This window comes from Leptopilina boulardi, unplaced genomic scaffold (assembly GCF_019393585.1).
Source record: "Leptopilina boulardi isolate dan_hultmark-lab unplaced genomic scaffold, ZJU_Lbou_2.1 LbouV2_213, whole genome shotgun sequence".
Taxonomy (NCBI): domain Eukaryota; kingdom Metazoa; phylum Arthropoda; class Insecta; order Hymenoptera; family Figitidae; genus Leptopilina; species Leptopilina boulardi.
This window is the reverse complement of record NW_026137767.1, coordinates 1,999,998-2,024,017: the sequence shown is the minus strand read 5'-3', so window position 1 is coordinate 2,024,017 and position 24,020 is coordinate 1,999,998. Positions and strand designations below refer to the sequence as shown.

Genomic DNA, 24,020 nt, shown 5'->3' with positions numbered 1-24,020 from the left:
ACATCTGAGAGTCCGTTTTAATCCAATCAGGAGCGGTGCGGGAGTCCGTTCAATAAATACGTCTCTTTAAGCTCAATTTTATCTCGTCAGTAATAGAGCCAACCGACTAGCAATAAGACCTCCCTGTAACTCCATCCTTGGAATTGACATTTGTTTCAGTGGCCCTACTTTGGCCTTTCCGGCGACAAATGACACCTGATGTTTACCGTCTAAATCAGTTGAGCGTGAATAAGCGATGGCCAAGTATGCCTCATCGCTGGCATCGCTAAACACATGTAGCTCTAAACTTTCTGGACGCTTCATCGTGTTAAAGTAGTGCCTAGGGATTCGGTAGTCCTCCATTTTCTTCAAATCCTCCATCAATTCCTGCCACTCAATGTACTCATTTCTACGCTATTCTTCATCCCATCCTATTCTACTACGCTAAACATTCTGAAACAATACTTTTCCTTTAATCGTGAAAGGTAGTAACATACTTAAAGGATCGTATACTGACACGATAACCGCCAGCATTTGTCGTTTGTTCAGTTTTCACATTCTTTCGGCAATTGTCATCGTCAACTTATCGGTGTTTAAGGTATCGGTGTACCACATCTTTTTTCAAAAAATTCGATTTTCTAAAAACTACAGATTCTTGTAGTAGATTGTGACGTTGTAAAATTTACAATTTTACAAATCACAAAGGTTTATTTATTTTTCAATATATTAAATCACTTTGCTTTTTTATTCCCGAAAAAGATATTTCAATATAAAAATTTACTACATGAAATCACATTATGGATTCGAGAAATGGAAAAATCTTATTTAAAAATCATTTAATATTAAGAATTAATGTCTGTAATCCCTTTTTATTTATGTATTTTCGAGCCAACATTCAACTGAAACAAGAAATTAAAAAAAATATCAAGATTTAAGAAAAACTTTGAGAAAAATTGATTATATTGAATATTTTGTATTGGTCAACCTAACCTCAATTTTGATGTCATCAATAATTGGATATTTTGAAGTTTATTATCGATTATTTGGATATATTTTTATTATTAAATTTGGATTCTTGAATATTCACATCCGATGTACCCATTAATTGGATAATTAAGAGATTTCAATATTAATTCCGAATTCATTAATATTTATATTGGAGAAAAATTAAGGATTTACCATCTTGCGTCGGATTAACGTGTTAAAATCGTTAATCAAGAAGAAGTATTATTATTATTCAAGAAAACAATTTTTGTCAACAACATTTATTATCGAATTTGAATTTCGCACTTGATCAGTTTGGACCAATCAGCGTCAAGATATAGATGAAAACCTTTTTACCGGCCCTCAAACTTTCTTTTTTGTCCCGATCTTTTTATTTTTTTTAGATATTCATTTTTTTTGGTTGGTAACGAAAATCTCCTAGAAGAAAACAAACAACGTTTTTTTTATTCATTCTTTAATGTGATTTCGTGTAAGCTAGACGCTTTATTTTATCATTTAATTTAATTTGATTTCTGGGATCTTAATCGAAAATATATATATATATATATATATATATATATATATAAATCATTTAAATAAAAAGGAAATATAAAAAAAAGGATAAAGGAAAAATATAAAGATTCAAAAATAATAAAAAGGAATTATTTGGAATTAATCATTAAAGATATTCGTTACCGTCAACCATTTTGAACACATCTATTTTTTGGAATTCTCTGGTAAAATTTTATTTTCCATTTATGAATGATATCTCAAAATTATTTATTTGTTTGAGTTTTTCAATAATGAAATTTCTTTAAATCTGAATTTAATTTAATTTAGAATTTCAATTTAATTTAATTTAAAATGATTTCTTTTGAATTTAATTGATTATTTTATTGATTTTGGAATTATTTAAGAATGAATTTAATTTTCTAAATTTAATTTATAATTGTTATTTAAAAAATTGATTGAAATGTCATTCATTTAATAATTATTGTATCCATTTCAATTTAATCCCTTTTCCATTCCTCGAATTAAAGAATCCTTATTCTTTTAAAAAGAAAGAATAAGTAATTTTTTTTTGCATTATATCGAGTCTTGACTCCAATTTTTATAATGTTTAAAAAATTAAATAAAGAAATTTATTAACCTTTTGTTTAGAAAATCTCATGTTATATTTAATTTAAAAATTAAATCTTTTCGAATATGGCTTTTCCGAACCGCCCTCTCTACTGTTAACCAAGAATTGGGACTGCGGCAGGCCGAGTAAAAGGAAGACTATTTTAATTTAATTCGAGTTTTGGATCATTTCTTTGCTTTGAGTTTCCCTTGATTATTGAATTTGACAGTCTTTGAGTAAAAGCCTGGTGGCCGTGTGTACTCTTCAGACTAATCTAACAATCAAAAATAATTTTGATTTAATTGTCGAATTTGACAGTCCCAAAAATAATTGCCTGGTGGCCTTGTGTATTTTTCCGGACTAATTCAATGATTAAAGAAAAATTTATTTAATCAATTTAATTCTTTTGTCCCTTAATTATTTATTTATTTTTTATTTTTGTCCCAAGAAAGGACTGGCGCCCAACAAACAATTTATTCGAGTCTTCCCTTTTGTAACTTTGATTTAATTAATTGATTTTTTTTAACATTCAGCATCATTAAAAAATCATTGGTCACAAGATGTATGTAGAAATGGTATGGAAGCTATTATTTTGGTTTGAAACTTCGGTAACACACACCGGTGTACAGTGAAATTGCCTATCGAACGAGACATTTTTTTTCGATTAATATGTGTTTTTTGAGTAAGAAAAACATATTTTGGATTTTTTTCCTTCGTACAATTTTGCTGAATCTAAAAAAACCCATTTTCGAGGTGTGACGTCACTTAAATTCATTTATAGGGAAATCAGCTAGTCCAAATATAATAAATAATATACCATTAGAAAGATAAATATGTAAATAACCTTTCGAACCGTCGGTCGTAGAATAAAATCCAATGAAAATTGACAGTATTATAGTTGATCAAATTTCATGCAAATTTTCATGATTTTTAGATACTTCTCTAACTTCTGCTAATTTTTTCTAATCCCAACAATAAAAAAAATTCATGTTTAAAATTTTTATGGATAGTTTATATAATTGAGGCATTTTACGTGTAATGTCCTGAGTTAAAAAATTAATTTCTCGAAAAAAAGTGAAACTTGGGGAAATTGTTGTGCTACCTGATAGTAAAATATCCCAAAAAAAATTTTCGATTTTTTTGAAATTTTGGGGGGAGATAGAGGGGGATCAATTTTATTAGTTTTCCCTAACAATGCCTACTATTTAAATTTTTTCTGTCTATAAATGCAATAAAAAATTTTTTGGCAGGTATGTTTTTTGAAAATCGGCATTCTGAAAATTTATATACAGATCGGAAAAAACCTCAGCTTTCGTTTGCAATTATTTATTTTTAAAAAAATCGCAACGATTTTAGTGAAAATAGCAAAATTATGTTTAAATATAGAAAATCAAGGTCAAAATTCAAAAATTTTTAAAAATGAAATCCACCATTGGAAAGAGCATGAAAAAACCTTCAAAAAACATACCTGTCAAAATTTTTTATATTGCATTTATAGACAGAAAAAATTCAAATAATAGGCGGTGTCAGGGGAAACTGATAAAATTGACCCCTTCTATCTCCCCCAAAATTTCAAAAAAGTCAACAATTTTTTTGGGGATATGTTACTATCAGGTAGGACAAAAATTTCCCCAAGTTTCACTTTTTTCAAGAAATCAATTTATTTTAGTGAAATAAACAATTTATTCATTTTGCTTTGTAGTCCATTCGTTTATAAAATTTTTAAAAATGGTAAAAACAAATTTTCCTCTATATAGAAACATATTATATGAGATCCTGATCAATTGTTTGGATGTATGTGTGTTAACAATAAGACGTCTTTTTGTAAAAAATGTTATAAAATTAATTATAAAAAATCGGACAAGTGCGAGTTACACTCGCATAAAAACCGAGGGTTCCGTACCCCTAATCCTAAAATTTGAGGGGTTTAAAGTGTGAAGGCCGATGGAAAAATTCCAATTTTGCTTAATTTTTCTTGTAATGTGAGCATGGAAATACATATCATAAGTTTTTAAAAAATTTTTAATTTTTTTATCATTTAACATTTTCAATTTTATGATTTTTTTAGATTTCACCAATTAATAAAAATATCAACAAATAAAAAATGTCAAAAGATAAAAAAATAGCAAATGGTAAAAAAAAGAAAATGGCAAATTATAAAGAATGGCAAAACACTACAAAAAAATATAGCAAGCACAATTGGAGTTCTCGCTATATTTTTTTTGTAATCTACACGCAAAAATACGTAAAAGTGTATAAATTTGAAACTCTTTAGATAAAATATTCTTCGTTTTTTGGGGAAAAATCATGATTTTTATCGAAAATTATCAGTTTTTCCTTGAAAACACTATGATAATTAACTCCAATCGTTCTCGCTGTATTTTTTTTGTAATCTACAAGTAAAAATACGTAAAAAAGTATAAATTTGGATCCCTTAGGATAAAATTTTCTTCTTTTTTTATTCGAAAAATCCATGATTTTTTCTAAAAATATGAGTTTTCCTTAAAAACAATATGAACATCTACTCCAATTGTGCTCGCTATATTTTTCCTGTAATCTACACGCAAAAATACGTAAGTATACCAAATATGAACTGTCTTCGTCAAATATTGTGTGCGCTAAGAGGATTAATCGCTTTTTTTCAAAATTTTTGATTTTTCCTTGACAACGCTATGTAAATTAATCCTAATCATGTTCGCTATATTTTTCCTGTAATTTTCACGTAAAAATACATAAGTGTACCAAATTTGAGCTCTCAATGTAAAAAGATGTGTCAACCAGGGGGGGGGGGGTACATAGTCATTTTTAGGGATTTTTCGTAAAAATTCATGGTTTTTCCTTGACAACGCTATGATAATTAATTCCTATGAGATTCGCTATATTTTTCCTGTAATCTACACGCCAAAATACATATGTATACCAAATTTCAGCCATCTAGATAAATTCGTGTGGCCGCTAGGGGGGGGGGGTACATGCCTTGCTTCACTAGTCTCATTAATAGAGTTCCCCCTTCGGGTACGGAACCCTAAAAAACAATATTAGTCGTACATTGTCTTTTAGTATAAACATTCTCATTTTTCGTTCAATGTCCAAACATAACCTCAAAATTTTATCATTAAAAACTTTATTTACTTTTTATAAAATCATTAAATTTCACTAAGATTACTAATTAAAAGTATCGCAAGATAACAAAAAAAATCAACTTTGAAAATATTAAATCTGTCATTTTTACAACTTTTTTAATTCAAGATTTTTGTTGTTATAAATAAATAAATTGCTAAAATAATATATTGACTTTAACCAAATTTAAATGGAAGTTTGTATTTTTTCCAAAACAAGTTATTTGTAAAATTCGCGTATATGGCACCGAAACTATTGTGAAATGCGCAGAAAATGTTTTTCTATGTAGGTAACATTAATCTTATACAAATTCTTGAATAGGTCACTGGGGTCAAAACGCGTTTTTTTATTTAGAAATCTGTAACTCTTTTATAATTGCCAGTTTAAGGTTTACACTAAAAGTATATTAATTTGTCCAATAGTCGAGTTTAACGACATTTTCTACATTCCAGCATCACGTAATATATTAGATTCGTTTTAACTTAAATTAGTAATATAATATGAACTAGACTCATTTTACCATCATGCATGCGACTCACATGAGTCGCATATGAGGACGCCTCTGTTTGGTCCAGTGAGAGCACGCGTGCGGGTTAATCGGCATGCGTGCGAGCTACATGTCTGACATTGTGAGCGCATTTTGCTATCTGGGTACATCTGGACATTTGTTTAAAACTTCAAATATATGCATTCTACACAAAAAAGCATATCCAACCCATTTTAAAAAAATCGAAAATCGTCACCAACACAAAGCTTTTCCCTTCCGAGTGGAGCGCTACGAAGATTTCGCTTCGTAGCGATTCTAAGCAACATTCACTTTAAAAAATTTTTTAGTTATCGGGTGACTCAAAAAATGGTATCATTTTGATAGATTTAAGTTAGTACAATTGTTTTTCTGTGTATTTTTTTCTCATATTTGCTTTATTTTATAATTTAACAATTTTTTTTTAGAATCAACATTTATACTTTCCTGGAGTTCCAATTCGTCATGCCTATCTGTGTATAATTCTAGGAGTTCGGCAATTCCGAAAAACTATAATAAATTAAAAAAAGATTAATTTGATGTTATAAAATGACTATTGGACAATTATTTTATTATATTACCTGAAAAGCTAAAGCAACATTCATCTTTTGAAAATATTTCGGTTTAAGATGCTCAATTCTAAATTTGTAGTTGCATTTTATGCCATAGGAAATTGTGTCTTCTACTTCCAACAACGAATACCAGATGATTAACGATCAGTAAAAATTGTTTTTTCTCGTGAAAGTATATGCAAAATAGAAACTTTTCTCACAAAAATCAAAAAAATCTGTAGAGCCGTTTTTAAGAATGGTCCCATTGAATATTTTCACTATTAAAAATATATTTCTTTGAATGAAAATAGCGAAAAGAAGTTTATTATTGTATTACAGTATCAGACGTGGATCCAGGGGGCACATATACTTCCCCCCCCAAGAAACATAGTTGGTAGTTTTGGGGTTAAGACTTCTACCCCCGTGAAATTTTGAATTTTTTTGACAAATCTGAGCAAACATAAAATCTTTCCTAATACTTCTTTTCTGCCTACGCCCCTGAAAAAAGCAAATGAAATTATAATAATTATCAATTATAATATAATTGATAGTTACAATAATAACTATCAAGGCCTCGATGGCTCAGCGGTTAGTGCGTTAGGTTCATAATATGCGTTTAGCGTTAGGTTAGGGCCTTCGAATCTCGGCATCGGTTAGGATTTTTCAAAATATGTGAGTTATGCGTTCAATTGCGTTTAAGATAGGGAAAAAAATCATGTATGTGGAATCTACAGAAAATAAAAAGTAACACTAAGTTAAACTTAATAAATTCAATAAATTTTTTTTACTATTTTTTTTTAATTTAATGATGGAATCCAATATTGGATAGAGGTTAAATTTCAGTATTGGGCCAATGTCGGATTCCAATATTGTAACGGTGTAGGAAAACAGTATCGGTCCGATCTTACAATCCAACATCCCTTCGATACCGAAACAGAACCGAATATCAGTATCGATACGACATTGGCATGTCGAAATCCGACATCGGTCCGATACTGATCCGGTATCAGAATCCTCCGTGGGTTCATATTGTATGCGAGTGTGAATTAAGAAAATATTAAAAATGTCCAAAGATCATGCGTATACGCATGTACTGTATAAAGTATTAAAGAATTTTAACTGCTTAAAAGAGGGAGCGATTACCCACTTTTAATGTATGATTTTTACTTAACCTACTAACAAACTTCCTTACTAACAAACTGTTAGACTAGTTAAACACTAGTTTTCACATTGCAAATAAAATATAAGAATATAATACATTATTATGCAACTACATTTTTAACATCGACAAGTACTTTACATTCAAATTTTTAAAGAACCAAAATTAATAAACAATTACAATAATTATGCCGCTTACATTTGGGTAAGAATTCCTGAAGTGGCCCCCTAATATTTTTTGTGTAATAGAAAAAAGTGATACTCATATATTTTAGTAGTCCATGATGTCACTAAAAAACCCCTGAAACGATTTTTCAAAATTCGAATTTTTACATAAGTTATAAACAATTAAACTTTTTTGCAACGTTTTGGAAAAAATTCTGTATCTTGAAATTGGCCGAACCGATTTTAATAAAAATTGGTTTGGAGAAAGATTATGATACGTACTTTTGATAAATAAATAAATTATGAATAAAAAGTATAATTTGTTTAAACAAATTATATTGTTAATTTTTAACTTTATAAATTAACAATGTTCTCAGTCGATTTTTCCAATTTTTTTTATAGAATCATAAAAAGGGGCTTTTCACGATTCCATGACAAAAATAAAAAAGTGGGATTCTCAAAAACTTTAGAAGATACAGAATTTTTAGTCTTAACGCGCGCGAGTTTTCTGAGTAGCTCACGCATACGGCACGGCATCTCCCGCGCTCTCCGCGCCAACCAAGACTCCATATAAGAGTTCCCGATTATAATATTTTATTAACTCAATTAAACTGAACAGTTGTTTATATGTATTTTATTATGCATATCATTTTTTTAATAATTAATAATTTTTGGCTTATAAAACGTTTTCGTTTTCTTTAATTTGTTGATGGCTGCTTTGCACGAAAAACAAATGAACTGTCCTATTAAATTTTTAAATCTATAATTCCACGAATTAGGCACTTTCACAAGATTTTTATAAACTGCTTTATGTTCGTTTTTTTTCAACGGGTTGCAGCAAGTATTTGCTTTTGGCATATTTTAAGATTTGTTTTTATAGCACATACGCGAAAAAGTAAAATTTTTAATATACAACGTGAAAAATACTAATCGAAACAACAAACACGGACTTACATTTATGTATACGTAAAGAAAATACTATGATCTAAAAACGAAATTATCATGTTAGGTGAATGACCAGACGATTGTCGCGATTCTTTTGTTTTCACGTGAAAACCCGCAAATTTTCATTCAGTGCGCATAAACGTGAAATTTGTTAAAATTTTGACAGCAAACGTTAAACAATGCGGTCTAGAAAAATAAAACACGGATTCGCAATAATATATTTTATTATTCATTGATACATAAACAAAGCAATTAAAAATCGTTGAAAATTTATCATTAAAATTAAATAATCAGAAACTTATTATAAACAGAAATTTTATAAATAATAAAAATTATTAAATATAAACAAAAATGATATGAATAATAAAATACATATAAACAACTGTTTAGTTTAATTGAGTTAATAAAATATTATAATCGGGAACTCTCATGGAGTCTTGGTTGGCGCGGGGCGCGCGGGAGATGCCGCGCCGTATGCGTGAGCTGCTCAGAAAACTCGCGCGCGTTAAGACTAAAAATTCTGTATCTTCTAAAGTTTTTGAGAATCCCACTTTTTTATTTTTGTCATGGAATCGTGAAAAGCCCCTTTTTATGATGCTATAAAAAAAATTGGAAAAATCGACTGAGAACATTGTTAATTTATAAAGTTAAAAATTAACAATATAATTTGTTTAAACAAATTATACTTTTTATTCATAATTTATTTATTTATCAAAAGTACGTATCTTAATCTTTCTCCAAACCAATTTTTATTAAAATCGGTTCGGCCAATTTCAAGATACAGAATTTTTTCCAAAACGTTGCAAAAAAGTTTAATTGTTTATAACTTATAAAAAAATTCGAATTTTGAAAAATCGTTTCAGGGGTTTTTTAGTGACATCATGGACTACTAAAATATATGAGTATCACTTTTTTCTATTACACAAAAAATATTTGGGGGCCACTTCAGGAATTCTTACCCATTTGTAAGTGCGTCTAAAATTGTAGTGTTCGACTAATCGAACAGCTGTCCGATATGGGTTAAACAAATTATTGTACCATATTAAAAATGTCAATATTCCTTGATTTGGTAAAAAGAAAATTCCCACCTTCCAGATAATTGCTATTTTAAACATGGTAAGTTTACGTTCGGCAATGAGAATTTTCCCATCTGCTGTAATTTCTCAGTCAGTAGTTATTTTACTACATTAAAAGTTGGTACTATTATTACCTACATTGAAAGTTTCAAAATCATCGGAGATTTGACAATTATTTAAAATGGGAAAATTTCAAAATTTTATGTTTTTCATTTTAGAGTCTGTATTTTTGCCGCATTATAAGAACGGCTATTACCAACGATTTTGTAGATTAAAATCTCTATCAGTGATAGTGAAAAAAATGTAGGAAAATCCCATTATGACTTTTTATAGTGAGATGAAAATCGTTTAAAAGTGAATTTATTATGCTTTTGCAAGATAAAAGAGATGTCTCCATTAACGAAAACACTAAAATTTTAGTCCAATAATATTTTCTTAATTCACACTCGTATACAATACAAAACGATTATTATTTCGTTGGTAAAATTAATTTGACAAACAGAGAAGTTGGTAAAAAAATTATTATAGGTTCATTTGTTTTTTTCAGGGGCGTAGGAAAAAAAATGTTTCAGAAAAGATTTTATGTTTGCTCAGATTTGTCAAAAAAATTCAAAATTTCACGGGGGTGGAGGTTTTAACCCCAAAACCCCACTATGTTTCTTGGAAGGGCTTGTAAATGTGCCCCCTCGATCCGCGACATAAACTGTAATACAATAATATACTTCTTTTCGCTATTTTCATTTAAAGAAATGTACTTTTAATGGCGAAAATATTCAATGGGACCGTTCTTAAAAACGGCTCTACAGATTATTTTGATTTTTGTGAGAAAAGTTTCTATTTTTCATATACTTTTACTGGAAAAAAAATTTTTACTGAGCAAAGACTTTTGGGTTGAGTCTGGTTAAGGCACACCGTGTCGCAGGTTATGACATCGATTTTTAAACCGGAATTTTCGGATAATAATATACATTCAGTAAGCAATTTGTGGAGCACAGTACCGCACGCACTTCCTTTGCTCAGGAAACATCCCAAAGTCTGTACTTCTCCAGTCATAAATGACTGGAACATAAATACTAGGGCGTGATCTGCGAGTTGCGACTTTTTGTGCTCAGGGGTATGTTCACCCAAATTAGTGAACCCTTCAAATTGCAAATTGGCGGTGCTATACGAGAGACCTACTGAGAGTTTTACTTCATCAATTAGTATGGCTCCTGTAAAATATGAAAGCAGAAAATTATTTTCTTATATATTTGAAGCGTCAACTTTATTTAATTAAAACATAAAACTTCTAATTATCATGTTTATCTGTTTCATTCATTTTTTCCGTCTTCACCTTTAAAGCCTCAAAGACGTTTTCATCGAAACCATAGGAGCTTTTCATTCTTCGCATGCACCTGTCCAGCGTTTGCAAGGACGGCAAGGCGAGAATCTTATGGTTTCTTAAGTGTTTGTAACCACCCGGACTTTTTATTCTTAATAAGATACACTCATATACCCATTGACGATTATATCTCACGCCTCTAGGTTGTTTTACTTTAGATGCCTGAAAACAAGCCTCCACAGCCAACTGCTCTACTTTTGATAAATGCTTAATTGCTTCAGAAATAACTTCCTGTTTGGTCTGTGCACACTTTTCTTGTAGTCCTTTTAATACGTCTATCATTTTTTTATGCTAAAATGAAATTTTTTATCATTAAACATTTAATCAACATTTTTCTTTGTTAAAATTTAATTATATCAAGGATTGAATGGTGCAGAGCATTATTATTTTAATTATTTTTAAATTTGTTGTTTTATTCAATACGAAAACTTTTCCAAATAAAAAAAAATTTTTGCCATCACTTTCCCGATAAAAAATTTTTTTCCTGATATTTCCCTGACTTGTGTCAACTCGGAGAATTAAATTAAATTATTTATTAATTAGTTATATTAATACCTATTTCTCCGAATTTTTATTAGCTCGCACGTTTTTCTTCGCCTTTTTTTGCAATTCCTCATTTTTAACTTTCAACTTTTTCTTCTTTTGTTTTTCATTTTTTCTTCCACGCATCAGTTTCCACAATTTTTTGCATTCCGAGCAATACTTAGACTGTACTCCTCTCGTTCCTTTTGCTTTTGCCAAAACAACTCCAGTGCAATTTTGAGCTCTGGAAAAAAAAATATTCATATGCAGTAAATATCATAGTATCATGTATTATTCTGTCTTTTTTAGACTAGGATAATCATGATACTTTGTTGTATATGTAATTTAATTATTTTAGTTAATCTCGGCTTATCACTCTTTGCGCAAGGATTAAGTTTATCTAATTCCTGGAGCAAAAACACAATGTCGTTAACATTTTCGACGTAATCAATGCCAGGAAACTTAATTTCTTTTTCCTCCAAGTAAATCAAAATTTAAAATTACACAGCCCCACAAAAAAAAAAAAGTGTCATGTACTTTTGACCGGAATACCCTAACCCTATGTATTTTGACGCGCTGAACACGAATCCGAAGTCCGTTTTGCTCCATCACGTCAGGATTTTTTTCTAACCTCAAAAAACATGTCGGGCTTTGAGAAGTATGCGATTTTTTTAAAAATTGATGTATTAACTTCAAACTTGGTAACTGGGGGTTTTTTGTGTCGCTGATTACGAATCTGAAGTTAGATTTTCAAAATCCAAAATGGTGGATCCAATATGGCGGACGAATTTTGAAAAAATTTTAAGATTTACTTCAAACTTGGTATCTAGGGGTTTTTTGGGTCGCTGATTACGAATCTGATGTCAGATTTCCGAAATTCGACATGTCTGATTCAATATTAAGGAATTATTTTTAAAAAATTGTCAGATTATTATGAAATTTGGTATCTACAGATTTTCTAAGTTGCTGACAAGTAACACTAGGGAAGTGCCATACGACGATTTTTCTGAAACTTGGCAGTTTTGTAGTTTTTTAAAAACAATTTAACACGTATGTTTTGTTTTTCCCCAAAAGTTGATTTATGGGGGGGAACTACCCCTTGAATTTTTTTTTGGTAGGGGGACTATTATAGGATATTATAAATCTGACATCAGATTCGTAATCAGCGACCCAAAAAACCCCTAGATACCAAGTTTAAAGTAAATCTTAAAATTTTTTTAAAATTCGTCCGCCATATTGGATCCGCCATTTTGGATTTTGAAAATCTAACTTCAGATTCGGAATCAGCGACACAAAAAACCCCCAGTTACCAAGTTTGAAGTTAATACATCAATTTTTAAAAAAATCGCCTACTTCTCAAAGCCCGACATGTTTTTTGAGGTTAGAAAAAAATCCTGACGTGATGGAGCAAAACGGACTTCGGATTCGTGTTCAGCGCGTCAAAATACATAGGGTTAGGGTATTTTTTTTGTGGGGCTGTGTTATTCCCTATCCATCTTCACTAATATATTATAGTTTGTTAATTGTACGTAAAAAATTACATTGACTTTTTTAATTCTATTTATGACAAGCCTTAAAGGAGAACGGTTTAGGGTGTTGTCCCATTTATTAATTGCAATGGAATCTGGACACTTTGCCAAAAGCCAAAATGTTGATGGCAAAGGAATTGCTCTAGCGTTTTTGTAAATTTTTGCAAAGTCTGATTCTTTTCCAAAGTCTTTATTTTAGGGTACTGTTTTAGTAGGCGATGGAAGAAGTGTTTTTTTGGCTGTTACACTTGGAAAATGTTTTGGAATAGCATTTGGTTGAAGGGTTGGTCGAATTCCTTTGGAACGATATTCTGTTCCGTCTGGAAGTTTTATCACATCTTCTGCAATTATATCACATTCATCAAAGTGCAGATCACAAATCGCAAATTTTTCTTGCAAATGATCGCTATTTGGAATGACTTGCTTCCACTGCTCTGCAATAGCCACCTGAATAAATAATATAATATTAATGAAGAAGATTATAACCGTTATACATATAAGAAATTCAATAAAAAATTTTCATTTCATTAAAATAGAGTTCCAAATTTATTAGTTATTCAGTAACCTTAAATACGAAATTAAAATCTACGTTTTTCATCACTTTTTCTATTCCAATTTTTTAAAAATTTAATCGTAAATTTTTTTTATAATTTTCTTATCAACAATTTTAAAAAGAAAAAAAATTTTTGACAATAGAAAGTATTATTTTCGGCTTAAAAGTATATTAATTTTTTTCCATCTTTGATGATAAATTTTGTACACTTGAATGTCGTTACTTTGTTCTACAATGTGACTGACTAAATATTTTATAAAATTTACTATTATTTTAAATTAAAGTTAAATATCAGTAAAATTATTTGAATTTTATTTGTCTAAATCATCATCTTTATGTCTACTGTTCTTATTATAAGAAGAGTTGCAACCCTCCACTGAACAATAATTCAAAGACCTGAAACCATATTTATTATTGTTTTTAAAAAAAAATTAGTAGTAATTTCAGAATTGGGAAATAAATTGCATCATAATATTCGTCACCTTTAAATGCCTTAAATATAACAAAAACACTTAAGATGAATTTTTTACAAACGGTTTACTGTTTAACTGTTTCATTGAAAATAATTGTGTATACAAATTAATTTAAAAAAACTCACTATTAATTCATTAACTACTTGCGTTATTAATTTGAATACACAATTGGTTTCTCAAAAACGTATAACTGATTACGCGCAAACAACGAAACTATTTTAATAATTTTTCACTTTTTTCGTAACAATCACTCGTCACTAAAAAATTATTTACAGTTTTAAAGAAAAAACAGGCTGGCACAACTGTCAATTTAAAAGGCGAACCTACCAAATTGAAAGGCAGTCGGAAAACTGGGAACAAGTTTTTCACGAAATTGCTTATGCAGTGGGGGCTCCTTATACTACTTCGTGGTCAATGTCCTTATCTAGAGGGGTTATGTTTATATCCCACTGCAGCTTCATCTAAGTAGCATTTGCTTTTTTATTATGTCTATTGACTGGAGAATTCTTGCTATAATTAGTTCTACGAAATGTAACTGATAATAATTATTTTTTGTTACTTTAACAGGAATAATAAAACTTATTATTGAGAGCAAATAAGGGCCAATTAATAAATATAAAGAAGTATATATGTGCAAAAAGAAATCTTGATGTAATCATGGAATTGTTCAAAAGAATGTGTAGATTGTTGTAAATTTATCCAAAACATTTTGGTCTTTTTTAATAAGATTGAAAATAATGTTTTGTGATTTTTCTGTACACGGAGAGACTTTGTAGACCATTTTTTCTTAAATTCACTATGTATTTTTAGTAAATTGACTAATAAAGTGGGAAAAAAACGAGAAAAAGACGAAATTTTCTATTTAATAGAAGTCTCTTTAACAATATATAATCTCTTTTTTCAATATTTAGTAGTCAAGTTAAGAAAAATTCGACGTGGATCAATGTCGTAACTAAAAAGAGTTAGATGAAGCCCCGACTTAAACGCAACAATTATTAATTAAATTGTAATTCAATCATAAATAATATTAATGAGACTTTACTTTAGGTTATTTTTCTTTTTTTGTGTTTAAAATTTTACAATCCGGTTAGATTATACATTGAAAATACTTTTTTTTTCTTATGAAGTTAGGGGCGCTTAAAACATACAGTATTCTCCTTAGCACATGTGAGCTTGTCTATGAAACCCCCCCACAAAAAATATATCGTGTCATATTATATCTCTTATATTCAAGCTTATAATTCTTTTAATTATTGTGAATCGGTTTCAAATGAACATTATTTCTGTTTTTTTGTGAAGTTGAAGTGTATTTGTATTACTTAGCGTCAGTAAATGTCCCCATTGAAAAAACTTATACAGGATCATGTACACAATCTTATGCATGATCGTGCACCGATCTTGCACATGTTTATTCACCAGGTCATGTACAAGAGCAGCAAGTGAACATGTAAAAATAATTGGAACAACGATCTTGTACTGGAACATGTACAAGAACATGCATATGAGAGATTCTTTTTCAATCGCCCCAGCCCAAAAAGTCAGTGTTCTGGGATTGGCTTCATACTTTGGTAAATAGTTGTCCTATATGATAGTAATAAATCCCTAAAATATAAACTCATTAAAAAAATATTTGTAGAAAGTAGAGAGGGTTGAAGTTTTGACGTTAAGGGTAACTGTTACGTCCGAAGATATAACACAAATAATTCCTTTTTTTTATATAAGATTTTATTTAAAAAATCCTATATAATTTAAATTTTTGAGTCTAGACTCTCGTCTACTAACTCGGGAATTTTCAGTAATAATTTTTGTTGAAAAATAAGGAATTGAATTTAAAAGGACGTGAGAAAAATTTTGATGCACAAATTTTTGCACCTTAATTTTCTCGGAAAGGTAAATTTAAAAAATTGTTAAAAATGGTTTGACAAAATAACGAGGCACATTTTGCCCCAGAATTTGTCGGAATTGATAGAAAGATTAAGAAGTGAAAAGAATTTATAAATCATAATTTTATTCTTTTCTACTTACTTTTATTTAAAATATGTTTTGAAAATTTGTCCAAGAAAAACTGCAACTTTTCCAGAAAAAATATGGCGGCAACACTTGAATATTTGAATTTAAATTTTTAAAGAATTTAAAAGTTTTTAATTTTAGAACACTTAAAATTTGATATAAAAGAAAATAAAACTCAGAAAACTTTCACGAACTTTTAAGAATTGTTTTTAAGAAAAGAAATAAGATTTGAAAGAACTAGTTGAATTGCTTGAACTGATTGAACTGATTGAACTGATTGAACTGATTGAACTGAATTTTTCTATAAAGAATTCTTGTTTTTAAAGAATTGTCCCTTCCCCAAAATTCAGGGTTGGAAATAAAAATTTTCAAGTGGTGGAAAAAGAGGTTGGAAAAATCTAATGATTGGTTTTACTAAAAGAAAATGAAGAAAAAGCATTATTGTCTTAGGTCAGGATTGGGTCTTTAAGTCCCAACCCTCGAAAATAGGGAAGTTTCAAGGGCGTGTCTTGAGTGAGATAACTTGGCCTTGAAGAGGGGGCTTAACTCGACATTTCCGTAAAGATGGCGAAATTATAATTTTTCTTGGACAATTTTCTTATTTTCTACAATTTTCATATTTTTATACTATTAATTAATTAACAATAATTATTTATATTAATATTAAGCAATACAATTAATTTCCTATAAATTTAATTACAAATTTTATTAAAAAATCTAATTTTTAATTATATATTGAACTTTACACATTATTTATTAATAAAAGTTATTTCTATTATTTATTTATTAATTTTAGATTATTTTTATAATAATTTATTAATAATAATGTATAAAATTCCCTATATATTATTTTTTATAATTAATATTTATTTTAACTAAAAGTTATTTAAATTTTTTATGTATAGGAAATATATCCATCAACAATCGATTATCGATTATCGATATTCGATATATTTAATTAATTAATTTTTAAAAATTTGAATTATTAATTTTAAAAAAGTTATACATTTACAATTTATTAAATGTAAACTATTTTCTTATATTATTTTATTTATAAATAATGTAAAAGTTATTTTAATTATAAATAATAAGGAAAAATTATTATAAACAATATATTTTATAATGTACAATTATTTTTATAAAAAGAAAAATAATTGAATTTTAACTTTAAAAGATACAAAAATTTAATATTTTTCAAATAGTTTTACATTATTTATTAATATTTTATTAATGTAAGGTTGAAAATAATATTTTATTTACAAAAATTATTGTTGTTAATTTTTAAATTGTAAATATTAATATTATTTTTCTATCTATACCGAGAAGAAAACTATATATAATATATAAAGGAATTTATATTCTAAATTTAAAAGGAATCAGCACAATAGAGATCATAAAAGGGGCCGCTTAATGGGTTTCAGAGTCCCATAATCACCACGAGATATGATCTCTCCAGGTGATTTTTCGAAACAATCATTGTATATATATTGGACTTTCTTACTTTTGAATTTTATGATTTTATTTCTTTAAACTTGGAGTTTGTTGATTTTTGAGCTAAAGATATAAATATTGATTTTAATTCTTAAGATTTAAGAAAGTCCAATATATCTCCATAAATTTTTCTTATAATCTTTTAAAAGGAGAAAAAAAAATATATAGGGTCAGTCGGGGTAAATCCGAACGGGGGGTAAATCCGAACGCTAATTATTTCAGCTTAATTAAAATTTTTAAAAATAAGTTCGATATGCGAATTTTTACCTCAGATCCTCTTGAAGAGATTCTAAGTATTATCCCATTTTTTGTTTGTTAATTAGCAACAGCATAAACAAAGATAACAAGTATTGCAAAAAAGATTGAAAATCAAAGATTACACTCTTTCAGTATTTTGTCTCGTATTTGAAGAAAAAGAAGCTAAAAATTCATTTTATTATTTATAATTGTTTGTTATGAATACTAGAACAGAAACTATATTTGATTTTTGCCTTCTGTAAAATTTTATTAATAATATCAGACCGTTCGTATTTACCCAAGAAAATTGGAAAACTGGGGTAAATCCGAACGGTATTTTTAATAATTTTTTTTTACATCAAAGCCACACAAAATTGTTTTTATTTGATTACACTATTATTTTAACATTATAAAAGTACATAGAAAAAAGTTTTTCTTTCTATACGTATCCTCGTTAGTAATTAATAAGCAGAAATTTAATCTCTGTTCTCTCGAAGGAGTGTTTCAATTTTTTTGCCAAATGGTTTGTTGAAAAAAGTTTTTCAGGATCTTAATAAAATTTGGTATTCTACGGTTTTTGGGGTCGTTAATTACCAATTTGAAGTCAGTTTTTCAAAATTCAAAATGGCGGACGAGAATTAAAAAATTCATTGGATTCGCTCGAAAATTGTTACTCGGGGGGTTTCAGGGTTAGCAAATTTGATCATTTTTAAAAATAAGTTTTAGGAAAGTACGCCATTTTGAATTTAAAAAATTTGACTTTTATTTTTGTATTTACATTCAATCACTCCAAAATACTTTCTGTAGCATGTTTTGCAAAAATCCGTTATGATTTGATAAAGTTATTGAAGGTTTTAATTGTGTAATGCATTTTAATTTTTAACCTGTTTGATTTTTGTATTTATATATGATGCATTATTACATAATAGGTTTATTATCGTATTTTTTTTTTAGTTTTTATATAAGTTTAACAATTGCAATACTTTAAATTTATTTTCCCTAAGATTTTTCTGAAATACAGTGGCGTTCGTATTTACCCACATATTTTAGGAAAGTTGCAAAGTATCGAGGTAAATACGAACGCTAAGTTTCCTGCGATTGTAATTTATCAAAAATTTTTTCTACTCCATAAAATTGTTCTATGGAAGTAAAGTAACAACTTCATGCACCAGAATACCGGAAGTATTTTTTTTTAAAGAAAAAACTTATGTTATTGTTAAAACTTACTAAAAGCGTTCGGATTTACCCCGGTTGACCCTATAATAAAATCAAGTAATTTCATATTTTCAAGCTGATAACGTCACCGGACGTTACACCCCCACCGTAAAATGGTTACTTGAGGATGCAAGACGAAAAGTGACCATAACCTTAAGAAATAATCAAGTTTTGCTACATAAACCCTTTTTTATATCAAATAATAATAATATAAGAAAGTAAAGATTTTGTTTCAGTTGTTTAAGAATTGCTTATATGACAAACAGCATTTTGTTAAGTCAGAAAGAATTTAATGCAAATTGAAGATATTCTTAATCATAATGATTGATTAAGGTGTAGGCGAATTTTCAATAGACGAATTTCTTGATACTGTTTCTGGAACATTTCTAAAAGATAGTATGTATCTTTTAGTTGACAAATTTCTTCTTTCCCAATTGATGGAATGAAATGTTTGGTTGATAACATTTCTGATAAATTGACTTTTGGTTAACGTGTTTTAAAACAATAATTCCATTATTGTTTTGTTAGATGATGATATATTTAATGGTTGTTGTCACACATTAACTAATGAATTTAAATATAGATTCATTTTAATGTCCGAATTTATATGTATTTCGGAATAAGTTAACTTTTGGTGGAAGTTGAATTATGAGTATATTGTAAACTCATTTCTAATTGTTGTAGAGACATAAAAGGTATAGAATCTTCATAAAACGTCTTCTGCTTGTTTTCCAGATATGTTAGCCATTGATATGTGTTGAATGTATAGTTGCTTCACGATAAGGATCAAATTCAATCAGATTATTAACTTATACATATTTAAAATACAACCAATTTCTCTTGCAACTGCAACTTATTTAATTTTACTTTTCTTTTACAATTTATGAATTATTGAATTTTTTTTTAAAAAAATGATTTTTAGTCTTAACATATAAATTAAATTTTTAATAATTGACCGCAAAATAACTTAATACTATTCAGAATTGTACAAAATTTTGTTGAATTTCTTGATTTTACAAAAATTGTTGATTACTGTTGAGTTGTTGTATTCCTTATAATGTTGTTGGTTTTCTTGAGAATCCTTACAAATATTTATAATTATTAAATTTCTTTTTTGATTCTATATAATGCAAAATTTTCCTTTAATTGAAACTGTAAAAAAAAAATTTCTGATATTTTTTTTTATAAATTTCGATTTAGTTTAATCTGTAACATATAAGAAAAATATTAATTTACAAGAATAAAAAAAATTTCTCTTTTTTTTAAAATAAAAGAAAAATTAACTTTTGTTTATATGTCCTGTTTATTTATTTTTTTATTAATCAATTATGTGTTCTTATTTATTACAATTCAATATACTAATTATTATATACTTTTAATAATTTTTCACTTTAATATTTCTGATTTAGAAAAGTTGATTTTAAATTAAAGATAAAAATTTTCATTGCGTATGAGATAAAAATCTCTGTTGTGTCTGAAAGTAATTGAAACTTTATTTGTTAACGAATGCAACCTTGCCTCTGAAAGTAGTCGAAACTTTATTCATTAAGAAATGCAACCTTGCCTATGCACAATCTATACACAATCATTTATATAAAACATGTATCTTACTGAATTTGAAATAATAAAAAAAAATAACAAAATAACAACAAAAATTGTTTTACAAACATTACTGCGCGATAAGGAGGAAACGAACCTCAATTTATGAATACCAATTTTTAAAATTTTTACAGGATTTATTTTCATAAATGCACCAAGCTATCACGGTGTTTGCATTCAAAAATTTATTATTACTTGATTATATCTAACAATCTTTTATTCATATTCAATAAATGTTTTATTATCTTTTTAAATAAAATCAAATTATCATTACAATTTCTAAATTGATTGTTTAGATTTTTCTTAAATTTCTTTTATTAAATTTAGTAGAAAAAGAAACTCTTTATTAAGAAATTTGTATCACAAGAAGAAATAGTAAAATGGTTCATTCAAAAGAAATATAATTGGTTTTAAATACCTTATATTACATTGTAATAAACGAATCACAAATTATCAATCTGAAAATTAATAAAACTTAACTTATTTTATTTCTTATGTTCATTTTGAAAATTGTTGAATTTGGTATTATATATTGACAAAAATTTAGATATGACATTTTTGATGTGTAAGTCGAGAAAAAAAAAATTTTTTTTTTTTAGTTTTGAAATTTTTTTTAAATTTTCTCTGATTTCGTTTTCTTTAGTTTTGTTTGAATTTGATATTTTTTGTAACATTTTGATAAGAATTTAGTAATTTGATTTTATTAAAAATTAATTCTCGATGGGAATATATAAAAAAAAATATATCCACTTTGGGAATATTCAAAAATAAGATTTCTTAATAAGAATATATAAGATCCTCTACGGGAATATAAAAAATTTTGTTTTAATAAAAATCCTCATTGGGCATAAAAAAAAATTTTGTTCATAAAACTTTGTTATCCTCTTTTGGGATAGAAATAAAAAATTTGTTCATAAATAATTGTAAAATTTGTTTTAATATTTAGAATTTAATTGAATTTGAATTTTAAAAAAAATTTAATTAGATTTAGAATTTGAATTCAACTTTAGAAATAGGAAAAGAATTTAGAATTTGTTTTTAGATTTTAATTTAGAATTCGATTTCGAGTTTATTTTTAGAGTTTGAATTGGAAGTTGTTTTTTCTTCTTCTTTGATTTAGTAATTTTGATTTCCATTTAGAATTTTTAATTTAGTATTTGATTCATAATTTGATTTAGTATTTTGAATTTCATTTAGAATTTGATTTATAAAAAAGAAAAGATCAAGATTTGGAAATTACAAAAATGTTATTAGAATTCGTAAGGTACGTCGCGTTTGTGATATAGCGCGCGGAAGTCGAAGTGAGTTGGTGGTGGGTAGGGCGAATCTACTAGAGTATATTCAATATGGCCGACTAGTGGTGGTAGTAATGGCCGGTATATGGCTGACCCAGTCAGCCGTCTAACTACTAAGGGTCTGTTTCCCCTCACACAACGCGTTCAGCGAGAGTCACGAGCATCCACAACACGATTTTTATAAGAATGTATTAATTATAAAATTTATTTTAATAATTAATTTTTTTTTTTTACTTTTTATAATTATTCATAAGATAGAAAAATCAAAAATGATATTAAAAACCGCGAGGGACTTTGCGTTCGCGAGATAACGCTCGGGTCGCGGCAGGTATACGAAGTACTGACGGCGTTACGCGGCAGCGCGACCTAGCTATTATACAAAGGGAACCCTATAAGGGCCCATGAGAGTAGAATTTTTATGCTTTACTCTTATATAAAAGAATACAGTTTATTTAATAATTTTTTATTAACTCCATTTTTATAAACAAATAAATTTTATTTATAAAAAAAAAATTCATATTTTTTCGGAATTATTTGAAAAATTGAATCTTTTTATTAACGAAGTCCGATTTCTTTTTAAATGTAATTAAATTTATTGGTTTAAGACTATAGTCCATAATGCAAATTAAAAATGGCGCGTATATATAAAAAAAAATATAAGAGAAGAGATTAGAAAAATTCATTAGAAATCAAACCAAAAGTATCTAGATTTAAAAATGGTAAGATTTAAGATTCGTGATTCAAGAAAAAAAAATTTAAGATTTAAGTTGTAAAATTTAAGGTTCAAGATTTAAGAATTCTCGAGTTTTAAATTTATTATTTAAGAATTGTCAAGATTTAGATTTATTATTTAAGAATTTTCAAGATTTATTATTTATTATTTAAGAATTTTCAAGATTTTTATAATTTATTTAAGAATTTTTAAGATTTTTATTATATATTTAAGAATTTTTAAGAATTTTTAAGATTTTTATTATTTATTTAAGAATTTTTAAGAATTTTTATGATTTTTATTATTTATTTAAGAATTTTTAAGAATTTTTATTATTTATTTAAGAATTTTTAAGAATTTTAAAGATTTTTATTATTTATTTAAGAATTTTTAAGAATTTTTAAGATTTTTATTAACAATTTATGAATTTTTAATAATTTTCAAGAATTTTTAAGATTTTTATTAATAATTTATGAATTTTTAATAATTTTTAAGAATTTTTAAGATTTTGATTAACAATTTAAGAATTTTCAAGAATTTTTAAGATTTTTATTAACAATTTATGAATTTTTAATAATTTTCAAGAATTTTTAAGATTTTTATTAACAATTTATGAATTTTTAATAATTTTCAAGAATTTTTAAGATTTTTATTAACAATTTAAGAATTTTTAATAATTTTCAAGAATTTTTAAGATTTTTATTAACAATTTAAGAATTTTCAATAGTTTTTAAGATTTTTATTAACAATTTAAGAATTTTTAATAATTTTCAAGAATTTTTAAGATTTTTATTAACAATTTAAGAATTTTTAATAGTTTTTAAGATTTTTATTAAGAATTTTTAATAATTTTTAAGATTTTCATTAAGAATTCAAGAATTTTTAAGAATTTTTATTATTTTTATTATAAATTTAAGATTTTTTTTTTTAAAGATTTTTATTAAAATTTTAAGAATTTTTAAGATTTTTTAAGATTTTATTAAGAATTTTTACCAAAATTTTATAAAACTTTTTGGAATTTGTCAAAAATAATTTATTTATTTACGATCAAGACGAAAATAATATAAAGAAAGAACAAAAATTTTCACTGAAATATCCCTCCGGGGCCTCCAAAAATTTATCTATGTTACGTCCGAAGATATAACACAAATAATTCCTTTTTTTTATATAAGATTTTATTTAAAAAATCCTATATAATTTAAATTTTTGAGTCTAGACTCTCGTCTACTAACTCGGGAATTTTCAGTAATAATTTTTGTTGAAAAATAAGGAATTGAATTTAAAAGGACGTGAGAAAAATTTTGATGCACAAATTTTTGCACCTTAATTTTCTCGGAAAGGTAAATTTAAAAAATTGTTAAAAATGGTTTGACAAAATAACG

General features: G+C 27.1%; 1 protein-coding gene and 1 long non-coding RNA gene across 4 annotated transcripts in view; one reads left to right on the top strand and one right to left on the bottom strand.

The window, feature by feature from the left end:
* Positions 1–24,020, top strand: part of LOC127279009 (uncharacterized) — a 140,718-nt gene that overhangs the window by 52,169 nt on the left and 64,529 nt on the right. The window lies entirely within an intron of this gene.
* On the bottom strand, positions 11,040–13,400 carry LOC127279010 (uncharacterized). The gene is made up of 3 exons (XR_007842584.1): positions 13,066–13,400; positions 11,558–11,768; positions 11,040–11,293 (listed from the first exon to the last, which is right to left on the bottom strand). It is a non-coding gene; the product is annotated as an uncharacterized LOC127279010 (long non-coding RNA).